At 40.1% G+C, this 13,559-nt stretch overlaps 1 protein-coding gene across 9 annotated transcripts in view; it reads right to left on the minus strand.

Moving 5' to 3' along the window:
* ERBIN (erbb2 interacting protein) overlaps positions 1-9,200 on the minus strand; it is a 116,844-nt gene extending 107,644 nt beyond the window's left edge. For 5 of the 9 annotated variants that reach the window (XM_059836526.1, XM_059836523.1, XM_059836525.1 and 2 more), the window contains exon 1: positions 8,675-8,887. The gene's annotated coding sequence lies outside the window, so the exon portion shown is untranslated. Of the gene's footprint in view, positions 1-8,254; positions 8,421-8,674; positions 8,888-9,141 lie in introns of those variants that run through there. The other 4 variants (XM_059836518.1, XM_059836521.1, XM_059836527.1 and 1 more) reach the window with 4 other exon arrangements.
* Between the last annotated feature and the right edge of the window lie 4,359 nt (positions 9,201-13,559).

Genomic DNA, 13,559 nt, shown 5'->3' on the forward strand with positions numbered 1-13,559 from the left:
TATCAAAAAAATATATCATACCAAAAACTAGAAATAAACATGCAACTCAACATTTAAAAGACTATACAGTACACTAATGTAAGTTACTACTCAAAGAGAAATAGTATATAGAACTGGACTTCCATTTTACTTTATAATTCCTCCTCCTTTAAAGAACACTTCTGTCTTCTTCTAAGTGTTATCCACTTCATCAAGCCAGTTTGGTTTTTGTTCTTACATGTTTAGTATAAAATGGAGTACTAAAAGCAGAAGCCTTTATCCATAATGCAGCTTCAAAAACAGTTTTACTTTAATGCATCTTTTTCACTATAATAAGAAATGGCTAGATTAAGAAGTAGCCAATACTTTTTTTAAAAAGCAAAGGTTAAAAACCAAAACAGAAAAAAGTTGTATTTTCCAGACTCTAAGCATCTTGTCCCTCCAGTTTATACAATAATTATGCTACATATTATCTCAAAATTATTCTCAGCAGTTTTATGAATTACTGTCCTGGACATAAAAAGGACCCCCTGAAGCTACTTACCTCTGTTGTTTTTCTTTACATTAATTTTAACTGATACATAGATCCCAGTACATGCCAATTGGTTGTCTGTAACAGTGATGCAGAAGAAACTACTCCTGTCTGCATTGGCTGGGGTTCTAACTACAACACTCTTCACATCTTCCATGTGGGTAAGCACCATTATTCTTGTCCTCTATTTACTCAGCTTTTCTATCACAATGCATGTTTGATTTTTGCCAATTCGGAATCTTGCTTCACTCCCAACACAGTGATGAAACATTTGAGTTAGCATTTTTGTACTAATTTTTTTTCTTTACTTAGTGTTGTGTGCCTCTAAGTGAATGGATGATGATCAAAGGAAAGAGAGCTGTTATGTTAATTTTATTTTACTCTATCAGACATTTTGCAGCTGACATAAGCAACTGATACCAAAAAAACAGTAGAAGGCTATTCTTGAATAGCCTTCAAAGTATTTTTGCCTCTTTAGATAGGGAAGAACAAGAGTGCATTGCTTACAGTAAAACTTTTAAGAATAATTTAGAATTTAGACAATTATATTTAAGTACACTTCCTCTTAAAAGTGTTAAAAGTGTATCCCTTTTCAATAGGGATAATAATTCACTATTGGAAGCCAAAAACAAAAGACATTTAAGATGAATTAAAAGAGTCTTCTTTCTCATCAAAATGCTAATTACAGCCTCCAAACTGAATTCAAAGTTGATTTAATAATAACTCAAAGTGTTACTTAACTTCTGACACTCTGTGCTTTCCAGCATTAGAAAAAAAATAGAGGTACAATACTACTTTGACACTACCAAAGTAAAAAGTGGGACACTGCCAAGCTGATTTGCTATTAACATGTCACCTTCTTTTCTCAAAATAGGAAAAAGTGACTGAAAAGCACAATGCAGAAATTCCAGAGAATTTCATAGCTGTGACTTCAATTAATTTGAACTGTCCAATGCGTCCTTCAGACTTCTCAAAGATTAAAGCTAAGTTAATACAAAACTGGGGGAAAGTAATTCCTCAGCAGATATTTCAGGCTCTGAAGCTGAAATTTGAAATCTGGAAATTTAACACCTGTGGAAGGCTGTGTGAGCTACAAATCTAAAAGGAGCAAACATATATTTAAATTCAGTGGAAATAAGCAGGGACTTGCTCGACAGACGAGAGTTTTTGTAAAAGCTTAAGGAACAATTTGTTGGTTCTTCATTGGTTAGCTTATGTAACAGAAGAAGGAAAGTAAGAAAGAGAAGAGAAAAATATTGATTAACAACATGTTTTTCTCCCACTCTGTAACACTTTGTTCTAATCTGCTCCATTGACAAGGCCATAATCTTTCCCTTGACACATCACCACCCGCTGCTACAAAACCAATTCAGTAACTGATATCATAAAAGACTACAGGATATTTGATATGTTGACAATACATCTCCAACAGATTCCACAACTTCCCACAGAAAAATCCCAGAGAAATGTTTGCCTGCTGTACTGTCTTTTTCTCGTAAGAACAGCATTGCAAAATGACAAAATAACGGCAGGATCCTCAGCATTTCTTCTTCTTTGTTTCAGTAAAGCAAAACAAAATAAATGCTCCCTGAAAAAATTGATAAATGCACTCAGATAAATAAAAAGAAAGAGTAAATTAACCTCAAGTCTATTAAAATCAATTTTAAGTATATCTTGCTGCTCTAGTACTTGTATTACTTACATTTTCATTTAGTTAGATGAAATATCTGGTACCAGACCAAAAGCCTTAACATCTAAATCAACAGTAACACACTGGAAAAACAGGATTGTCTAACAGCCACAGAAAGCCCACATCCCCACAAAACATTCAGGAAAACAAAACTCTCCTAAAAAACACAAGATGCACTGTAGATAAATAATATTACACTAAAACAGTAAAGCTCTGAAGGTTCTTTTCCCCTCCATATCAATGTTTCCCATCTCATCCATCAGGATTAGAGACAGACAGATTGACAAATTCTGAGTGCCAACTGATTCTCCCTCCTTGTTACATTCTGAGAAGATGGTTAAACATTTATTTCATTACATCCTTTTTCACCTCCTCTTACTTTGAGTCCTTAATATTTGTTATTTTGTTTTTAACAGTTTCCCAACACCTATTTGTGAACCAACAACAATGACCTGACAAAAGTCATAAGTAAAATTGTAGGCTTGTTCCTAACACTGTTTTCTATAGTGTTGCACATTCAATTCCCTTTGCCTGTAACTCCTGCAAGATGTTTAAAGAACTCATTAATTACTTGGAATAAATCACCCTGTATAAGTTTACTACAGCACAGCAGACTGAATAGGTATGAACCAGGAAGAAGTAAACTTTTGAATTTTCTCCCTCGGTGATGAATTTTACTGCCAATCCCCCAAAAGTATAGAGCAGTTCAGAAATTAAACAACCAACAAAGCTCCAGGGTTAGCACCACATATGATTTTGTGACCAGAAGTAACCCAAAATGAGTATGTTCTCCTAAAAGGAGCTAACTACCAGCCTCACATTCCAGGCCACCACAGACTAACATGCCACAGCAAGCTAACATACCAGCAACAGGAGATCAGTGAACATTATCTGCTGTCTGCACGTTCACTGATCCTCCTTCAAGTAGACTCATCTCAAAGGCCAAAGTGGAACCTCAGTAAATAAAACATCTAAATATCATACTTAGTAGCATAAGCAGGGAAAGCAAGCATTTACAAAGCATTTAACTTACTAATGATTTAGACTGCTATGCTGACACACTTTTCAGTCTAATTTTACTGAAAATGCAGGCCTCAGTCTTGTATATACCACTGCAGCCAAGCTTTTTTTGTTGTTTTGTTGCACCATGAGAGCACATAAGCACATAGATATTCAAGCAACATCTTTCCACAGACAAAAAAACCCTATAATTCCCAATAACAGATGTTCTCTGATACCCAGTTTCAAATATAAAAATCCATGTTATCTTCAGGGTTACATGTAAGACAAAAGACCTGCAGTAACTTGATCAATACTTGATTAACTGCTTGATCAAAACCTTAGCAGTCTATCAGATGTCTTCCAGACAAGCCTGGAAACACTTTCCACCATTCACTTACAACGATATTCTAGATGACCAAGCCTGTGAATGACATTCAATCATCTGGCACTGCATTTCAGACGTTTCTGTAGATGCACTGATATAGCTCAAAGCACCTATGCCCTATCCTCTGCTTCTTAAAATCTGAAAGTTTTGGAAGATATTGAAAAACGACAAGGCAGGCAAAGAATGCTGAAGAAATAATTTCTGCAAATGTACTAATCACATACCCGACATCATGGGACAAAGGAAGAACATGAAACTTCTCTTCCATAAGTGTTGGCGAAGATGGAACTCCTTATGCAGTTGCTACAGGAACTACTCATGCCAACTGAGAGTTGAAAACCGGTGAGAAGACTCCAAAGGCAGCAGTAAAACTCAAAGCACATTACTTAAAAAAAAACAGGACTGTCCTTCTGCATCTATCTTTAACACAATACCAGAACTTCAAATATTTTGAATTTATTTATTTATTGGGATTGGAGTTTTCCCCAGCAAGGAGAATAGAGCCCTGGCCACTTTGCAGGAAAATACCCCCCATTCCAAATGAATACTTAAACTATAAATGTTTCACTTCAAGTATTTTTAACTTTTACTAATACTTCAAACCTTCTCTGAACTTTTTTCATTCCTAAAGCTGGCTGCAGACAACTGACACAAGAAGTAGCCCTTGCACACTACAAGCTCACAGCAAGACAATTATACCCCAACCTATACAAACCATCTTAACTAATAAGATTGAGCCTTATAAGGCTCAGTTACCTTCTGACATTATTACAACTACCAGGATCTTCACAGCAGCCAAGATTGTTCAGACTGCCCTCCAACTCTGCTTAATCATCACTGCTTGTTCCGACGCATAGTGATCACTTAGTGGCAAGTATCTACAAATTCCTTCCAAGAACAGAAAAAAAACTTCTATACTTTTTACCTTAAACTTTTACTTTTAAACTTTAACTTTTTACTCTAGGCAGGACAGTTGCAATGCTGGTGTTCTCCAACATAAGTACTCTTCAGTTTGGTTTCACTTAGACCAAAGGAAGAGATTTGTTCAGTTTTATTTCTCAATTATGCAAGTTGCATTGTATTTTACAATTTTATTTCTCAATTATGCAAGTTACAATGTATTTTGGAAGGTGGAATTGCAGTCTAGAGTTGAAATATTACGCTTTTGAATCCCCTTTACATAAACTGCAAAGAGTAATAAACACCTGTACTGAAATTCAAGCACCAGAGAAACAAGTATCTTTAAAAAAGCTGACTTTGATGATGTTCCTTTGGATCCACTGAAATTCAGGACTAGGTCCCATCTGGGTCATCAAAACTGTTATCAAAAATCTGTAAAAATAAGAAATTCCTTACCACCAAGGCAGCATCAAGAAGAGGCATTCTTTATGTGACAGGATGCACGAGAGGATATCTCCTCCAAAATACCATGCATGCTGAGCACAGAAAAGGCTCCTGTTTATATACTATATTCTACACACATATTCATTGATTTCCTGGAATAAACATACATATGATAACCATTTCCCCAAAATCTTTAACATATTTTCCCTCCCCTTTCCACATGTGTCTTTCTGTCCTGGGAGTCTCTTTGGTGGTCTCTGGTGGTCAGCAACCTCAAAGTCATAGCTGACTGCTTGGGAAGTGGTAAAAGTTGGCACAACTGGGCTGGTTGCTTTCCAGTTCTTCCTAAAGAATATGTATTGTGCAGTCCCATAGGCCAGTGGTTTTTGAAGAATAAGCATTGTATTAGCCCACCAGGTGCAAACAATTTTTCATCGGGCAACAGTGAAGGCAAGCCAGCAGAAAAAGCCTAATTATCCTGAGATTACTATAAAAGAAAAGTACTATTGATTCCAGCATAACAATTTTTTCCCATTTTAATTAGATGGGAGATACATTAAATCTCTCCTCAATCAGTATCCTTATTTTGAAACCTTACATTTTTAAGATTTAACTCAACATCCAAACACTGTATTCTTAGTTTAATGTGAAAGCTGTATTTCAGTGAAGTAACCTTTTTACAACTAAAAAAATCCTAGAAAAAGTCACATTACCAATGGTTAAACACAGACTATTTACTACTTAAACTACCTTCAATGTTTTCATTCTGATATGAAAAGGGTCTTTTGACACATTGTTGCACTTACTCAAAAGCTGACAAGGTAAAATAGCAATGTTTACAAGTCTTCATTTTCCAGATGATCTTCATTTAACTTTCTATTTCAAATGTCACCATGAACATTTGCAGGCTCACATAGGAATACTGTCTACTATTTTCATGTCCGTATGAGTAACTTTTCCGCCAACTCCACTAGTAACTCATTTGGAAAAGGTTAGATTTCTAATTCCTCCACGTGGATTAAATGACAGGCACTTCTTCAGCAGATCAGGTTATTCTATAGGGAGAATCTGCTGAAGATATGACATATCAACTATTTGATCTTTACACAATATTTTCCCAAAAATATTTTCCTTTTTGCTTAGGAGCAGGAAGGACAAAAACAAAACAAGAACACAGTGCAGACAGACAGTGATTCATTACAGCCCTACCGGAAAGCCCAGCTGACGAATTTGCTCCCATCCCCTTCTATTTCTAGGACCTACTGCTAACATGTGAGGTATAATGTATGTTACACATGCGCAAGCCTTTCCTTAGCTTTGATCTTCCAAGCATGGCTCTTAATGACTGCGACTAAAGACTCTCAACAAATTCCACCAAGAACAAATCAACACTGTTTTCTGAGACCACCAACTTAATACACTAAGAAACTATCCTTAGTATTTTCTCCAGAGACCCCTTATCCACTCTATGTGAACACGATGTGCTACAGAGCTTTGTGTTTACACTAAGCATTGTCTACTATGCAGCTTATGCATAAGACAGATCTATTCCTATTTTACTAATAGAATAATCATCTTAATGATAATCACATTCCATAGTATGCTATATACTGCAACTTCGAATTCTTTGATTGCAAGCACACCTTCTTAAAATTAGCGATGTTTACTCAAGCTTAATTTAATTCATGAATAAGAACCAGTCACGTCAAAAGAACGTTTCCCCCAGCCATCAACACACAGCTATAAAAGTGCTGTTTCAAGCACATGAGCTACCATGCGTAAGGTTAAATAATTTTGTTCATAATAAGAATATCAATGTCAGACTGATTTTTAGTTGTGATTGTTGATCTGAAGAAAGAACACATCCCTTCCTGTTACTCCCAAACTATGTTAATGACATAATGGCATTCAATGATATAACCATGAGCTGTAAGCAGTACTGAATTACACTTTCATCATTAAAAAGGACCTTATCCATAGCTACCATGGTGACAAAACACTAGCGTAAAAAGTTGTGCCTCCACTACAAGGAACTATTCTTCTACATGGCATTGAAAAATATCAAGTGCATCACGAGAGACACAAAAGGCCTGAAAAGAAACAAAATTGCCTTGATTATGAACATACTGGTTTACAACTAAATTTGTCATGCACGGCTACAACTCCTTACCCTCCCCTCAAGAATCTCATCTCAAGTCATTATTGGGACTGAAACACTGCTCTGGAAAGGGATGGTTCTTTGTAAAAGGATTACTCTATTCAGACTTTCTGCCAAGCATCAGCCACATAAGGAAAACAAAGTTCACTGCCATTTATTTTGTCCAGATCTTTCTGATGCCCAAGAATAACCCTTACTCCTGCCTGGAAAGGTAAGTCTATAAATTGCAAGTCAAATAATTTATTTGTTATCACCCACTGAACCCGCTTTAGGCATTTATATGTTAGCATTTTTCCTTACAGTATATAAACCAGACTGAGTTGGATTTTTTCTTAAATCACTAAATTACTCCACGATGTTAAAGAGCTACCTATGTAGGAGTGTTAAAAATTTTGCACAGAAATTACTTTGTCCAAGACTCCCAAATACCAGTACATGTCACACATTGGCAAGACTGAAGCATACACATCCTATCTGACCAACATGTTGCTTGTGAGTTTGACAAATAGGAACAAACATTCCAGAGCTATGGTTTCTACCTCACAATATGAGAAACTCACAATATGAGAAACTCCTTGCCTTCACGAAAGAACTAACCTATAATTTTCTCTTTGATGCATGAGAAATAAACGTGCATCTAGTTAGTTGGTGTAAAAAGCACTAGAAATACAAAATCTTACACTAAAACTTCACATTTAATTTGCCCTTCAAAGCTTCAAAAAGGAGTTCTTCCAAAAATCAGAAAGGGAAAAGTGGTCACCAAAACCAAACAAGGCTACATTAACAGCTTCAATTGCATGCACATTAAAGAAGTCAGATAACTAGCTATCTGCTTTGGTTTTGTTCTTTATTTTGTTTTAAATGAAGGTTCTTAAGATGAACTTCGCCAGGACCAAAATGCAGGACAGACCTCCACTATACAAGCTGAAAAACAAGCAGTCCATCTCGTCGGTTTGAAAACAGAGAGGGTAAAGGGGAAGAAGACGGGTGACTGCAGCAATCGAAGGTGGAAAAACTGAGACATTTACAGATGACCAGGAGAGCATATTTTTATAAAGAAACTTAAGAGCAACCCTGAGGAAGTCCGGCCAGACACTAACCGATATTCCAGAAAACCGGCAGACATAAGGCCTCAAGAGCTTACGATTAAATAAAATATATTACCTCCTTTATGACTTTCTCATATCCCCGATATATTAATTGCACTTGCAGGGTTACCAAACGTTTTGGAAGGGAGGGAGCTGAAGAAGCAGTTACGCAGTCGAGCAGCTTCAGCTCAGTGCCTTCTCGGACCGAACAAAGAAACTTCTGTGTCCGATGAGATTAAAAACTTTCGGTCTCACAGACTCTTTCCCTGCCTCCATGAAACCAGCGCCTCGGTTCACACGTTCAGGCGAGACGGGGAGAAATACAATGAGCAGCTGAACTGTGCAGGCCAAGGCGGAAAACAGAGACAAAATATAAAGGCCAAACACAGGATATAAAACGAAGCCTGAACTCCTTGCTTTTTTCTCCACCCCCTTCCCAGAGGAAGGATTTTTCTGTTGTTTTTGCTGCTGCTGATCCCAAGCCTTCTCTATTTACCTTAGCTGTCGGGGCGTCTAAACCAGATCGAGCAGGCAGGAGTTTCTTCCGACCCCAAGTTAAATCCAATCGAGTTTTCTTCTTCAGGAAGAAAGAGAGCAGAGAACGGGGAGAGGAGGAGAAGGAATGTTAGCAGCTTTCGCCGAGGACGAGGAAGTTCGTGCGCACGGGGAGAGGGCACCAGAGCAGCCGGGCTCCTCCCGGCCCCCGCCGAGGTCTGCCCCGCGGCCGGCCCCACGTCGCGCCGGCCCCGCCCGGCGGCGACACCGCAGCGCCCCCCACCACCCAGCGCGGCCCGGCCTGGCCTGGACCGGCCCGCCCGCCGCCACCGCCCCTCGCCCGCCTGCCCGCCCCCCGGCGCGATGGGCACGGCCGGTGCCCCCCGGCTGCGCACCCGGGGTCGCGCTGCCCGAGCGCGGCCGCCACCGCCAAGGGCTGAAGGGAAGCGGGATGGCCGCCTGCCTCACCTGCCCGCCGCCGCCGCCGCCCTCGCTCCCCGCCTCCTCTCGCACACTTCCCCCTTCTCCCGCGGCTTCAGTCTCCCGCCCCCCTCCCCGGCCTCGGCAGCGGGGGCCGGGGGAGGCGGCGGAGCTGTGGGAAGGGGGAATGAACGTCCCGGGCAGACACGCGGCGGGGGGAAGGGAAGGTGGCCGCGGACGAAGCCGCCGCGCCCCTGCTGCTGCCGGCGCCGCGAACCGCTGGCCAGACGGGGGAGGCACTGCAGCGGCAAGGGGGGCGGAGCGGGCGCAGAGCCCGGGCCGAGACCTGGCGGAGGCGGGGAAGCGGGCAGGCGGGAGAGGGGTCGGGCGGGAGCGGGTGCAAGAGCAGGCAGGCGCGGCGGGCGCGCCCGCACTGGCTGTGTCGGGTGGGAGGAGGGATGGGCCGACAGCGCCGGGTGGGGGGCCGAGCTGGGGGAAAGCCGTGAGGGACGGGCGAAGCGGCCAATCGGGCCCGGCGGGGGCGGGCTGTGCAGGAACAGGGAGAGGCGGGGCGGGGGGCGCTGGCGCGGGGTTGGGGCAGGCGCGGGGCAGGGGGAGGCGGGAGCGGCGCCGGGCGGGGGCTGTGTCTCGCCGCCGCGGAATGGCTCCTCCCGCTGCTGCCCGGCGTGGGGCCTGTCCTAGTTTGTTTCTGCAGGGGAGCGTTAGTCGCACAGGCAAATTCAGTCCTGAATGACAGAAGTTTCCTCGTTAGCAGCTCAGCTTCGTAATTTAATGGTTGCACACCCTCTGTAGAAAGCACTAAGGCCCCGGCTCACGCCGTCAGGCGCTGGCCTTTGCGCCTTCGTGGCCGTCCCACCCCTGCTCCTGCACCTTGTGCTGCCTGACTCGAAGTTACCAAGGGTCTGAGGGAGCGAACACACCCAAGGGAAAAACTGACAGCCTCCACCCACGCTTTGGTGTTTGGGTATGCTACGTTAAACTTGGACGCAAACAACAACAATTAAAATAATGCCGCACATATTGTCACAATGTTTCACGTAAACCCTGGAACACTGCTGTGCTTTCTCTTCCAAGTATTTCAACACCGTCAGTACAATACAATGGTACTGCAAATGCATGTTGACTGACAGAGTCAAGTACAAATACATGTTTGAAAAGCAGGCAGTGCATAGGTCACACGGCTTTGGTATCTCTTGGGTTTGGATTGCAGTAGTATAGTCGTGATCCAAACAGAAACAGTGAGGTTATGTTTAATTTCCTGGATTGTTTGAAATGGGTATTTGATAACCTATTGTGTATGCAATATGCCATTTTAACAGTCCTGGAGCCTGGTGTTCTGCTCAGCCATAACAGAGCGCTGAAGCTGACAGCAGGGTGGAATTGTACATGCTGCTCACCTTATGCTCCTTAATTGTGCTCAGCAGAGACCATATCTAAGGACAGAGGTAGTTTTGTTTTCACGCTAATTTAATCCCTGGCTACTCTACTGGGACTGCCACCAACTAAAATGAAATAGTGTTTTATGATGATAATATGTTTACTGAGAAATTGGCAAAATGCTAAGAAGTGTTGTATGAGCCATTGAACAGCAAGGTAAAGTGGTTAAGTCATGCTACTATTGACCTGTCTGTGATTTTAACATACGACTAGATGAGAAAAGTCCTTTACACCCCTACCAATCCTTGACAGTAATTCAAATTGATACTTCCTGTTCAGGATCATTGTTTGCTTCATCTATTTTCTTACAGGGTTTTGCATTAAAGGTTTAATCTTTATCAGCAAAACATAGAGATTATCACATTTTTATAAAAGCCCACTGTGTTTACCAATAGTGTTATTAATTTTAAACTTCTTGCCTGTATATGGGAATTATATGTTCAGATATCCAGCTTGTATCCAGGTACAAAAAAATGAGCATGAGTTTTTTACTAGGATAATAATATTTACTTACTGTTTCTTTACTTTTCTCCGTCTTCACAGAGCATACAGCCCTGCTTTGGGGACTACATCTATGCCAAAATTTAAATCATTAAACTAAATCAAATGTAGTCATCAGAGTTTATAAAATAGAGAATTGTATGTGTATATATAGATATTTCCCAAAACATTAAATCGCTTCTATTTCTTCTTGTTCGGAAAAGCCATTTTCTTCAAATGAGTCAGCTTTGGACTAAGGCCAAGCAAGAGAACTTTACCCCCACTGACAACAGATTTAGAATTTTTCACTACAGTGCCGTGCATTGGTGCCCTACACTGTGTCTATAATAAAATTACTATTTTTTTAAAATCTCATGCAAATGATTGATCATTCATGTCATATACCACATAAATATCCTTATCATAATTAATGTGACTAGGTCACTGCAACTGATGCCCTCCATCATGAACTCTTCAAGGCACTTTCTTATGTGAATTATCACAACTTTTTAATGTGAAAATATTTTTTGGAAAGGTATACTGTAAATTGCCCAATGCATTTATTAATGCAGCAGAGTAATAGATGGGTGTGAGAATTTATAGTAGCTGTTGCTCAGATGGTGAATCTCCCATAGTTGTTAACAGTTGTAATGTAAGATGCTGTTTCACTTACAATTTTAGCTATCAAAATAAAAGCCTGTCCAAGGTCTGCTGAAACTACAGCTAGCTGGAGCATAACTACTGAAGACATTTTGCACAGACAAGATATAACTATCTATGCAAATTAAGAAAATACCAGGAGTTATCCTAGGGATCTAAATGTGCTATAAATATCAAGACAGTATTTAGATTACAGCTCCAGCAGAGTCCCCAGCAATATTAATTCCCAGAGATGGTATCCCAGTTACCAAATAATTACAGATTAGGTGCACAAAGTACAAAATACAGAGTTACATAATGAGTCTTTCAAGTGAAACTATGCACCTGATCCCACTGAACGTTTAAAAAAATCCTTTGTACACACTTTAATGCTGGACACCAAGCCCAAACTCCTCTCATTTTAATTTCAATTTTTGTTGGAGCACTAGTAAATACTGTAACAACATGCACCAAAACTGAAAGAACATTTGGTGAAGCAGTCACCTGTATGTTTGCCTCTTAGGAATTAAGTGGTCTGAACCATTACTACACAGTTTCTTCTGAGTGATGGGGTTTAATTGCTGCTTTCCCCTATTCTTACTACTGTTGTTCATTATGATTGCATGTTTCCACTTTTCCAGGAAATAGATTGAAAGGCCTCTGGGGTAAGCACTTCTGCTTATTAAATTCTCAGGTAGTGACTTGAACGGTGGATTTCAAAGTGATTTGAAGTGGAACTTCTAAGCATGATTACAATACAAATATTAAATAATAATTAATGGAAGTAACCACCACCTGAAAGACACAAAGAGACAATAAGTATTTTTTTCTTTAATAAGTGTATATTGAAGTTTATTTTAAATATTTCGTAATTTAAATTTGCCAAAATATCTTACTGTAGCGTTTTCTGAATTTACATGGTTCACAACTGGATGACAATGACATTTATGCTGGTGAAATTAACACAAAACTGGTATAATTCAGTGGCAGTTAAGTCTTAGAAGTGTGTTGCTATAATTTCTAAATGCATAATGCGTATCTACCATATTTGAAGAGAAACTAAGTAAGCAACTTCTGTTCAGTCTAACTTCAGTACAATCCCAAATATACACTGGCTAAATACACCATACAAATAAGTTTTCTCTGTATTTGGTTGCTTTGTTTCTCAAACAGTAAAATCAAAGTGATGAATTATTATGCAAGTACCAATAGAAAACCTTGGTAACACCACAACCTATTTTTATATTCTGTGTTCTAGCCATGGTTAGAAATGTTTTAGAGTTATTTTTAACCATTATATTGTGACTTTTTGCTTGTATTTTATTTATCTTCCTTGGTTTGCGTGGGAGAGCTGGTGAATTCTGAGGAACACTTGGGACATGGAGGAGCATTTCATATGGAAGAGAAATGACAAAATGGTGCTGTTAAGGTACTTTTACTCTTTCCTGACTTGGACTGCTTTGTTTCTGGATAATCTCCTTAACACTGATTTTAAGCTATACAGCAGCCTCTTAGCCTAAGGGTCTGTTTTGGCAGCTGATGGCACCACATAAATCTTGTTCTGGTGAAAACAAAGATAAAGGAATGAAAATGAAGCCAGACTATGTGAGGACACTGGCATTTGTAGATCATAACCAAAAATCATTCGCTGACTAGTTTAAGACAGAGTTACACATAAAGTTGGCAGAAAAAGCCAACTGCGAAGTTGCCTAAAATAAGCCATGTGCTCAGTATGTTGCCTATGCACCAATGGTAGTTCTAGACTGCCTTTGCTAAATTCTTGGATCCTAGAAGGGTAGCAGTTAATGCTGTTGAGGTTTTTTGTGTCCAAATAGAAATCCTAAAAGAATGCTGTACCAACTTCTAGTCAGATCTGGGAATACTCTTCT

The sequence above is a fragment of the Haemorhous mexicanus genome, chromosome Z (genome assembly GCF_027477595.1).
Source record: "Haemorhous mexicanus isolate bHaeMex1 chromosome Z, bHaeMex1.pri, whole genome shotgun sequence".
Taxonomy (NCBI): domain Eukaryota; kingdom Metazoa; phylum Chordata; class Aves; order Passeriformes; family Fringillidae; genus Haemorhous; species Haemorhous mexicanus.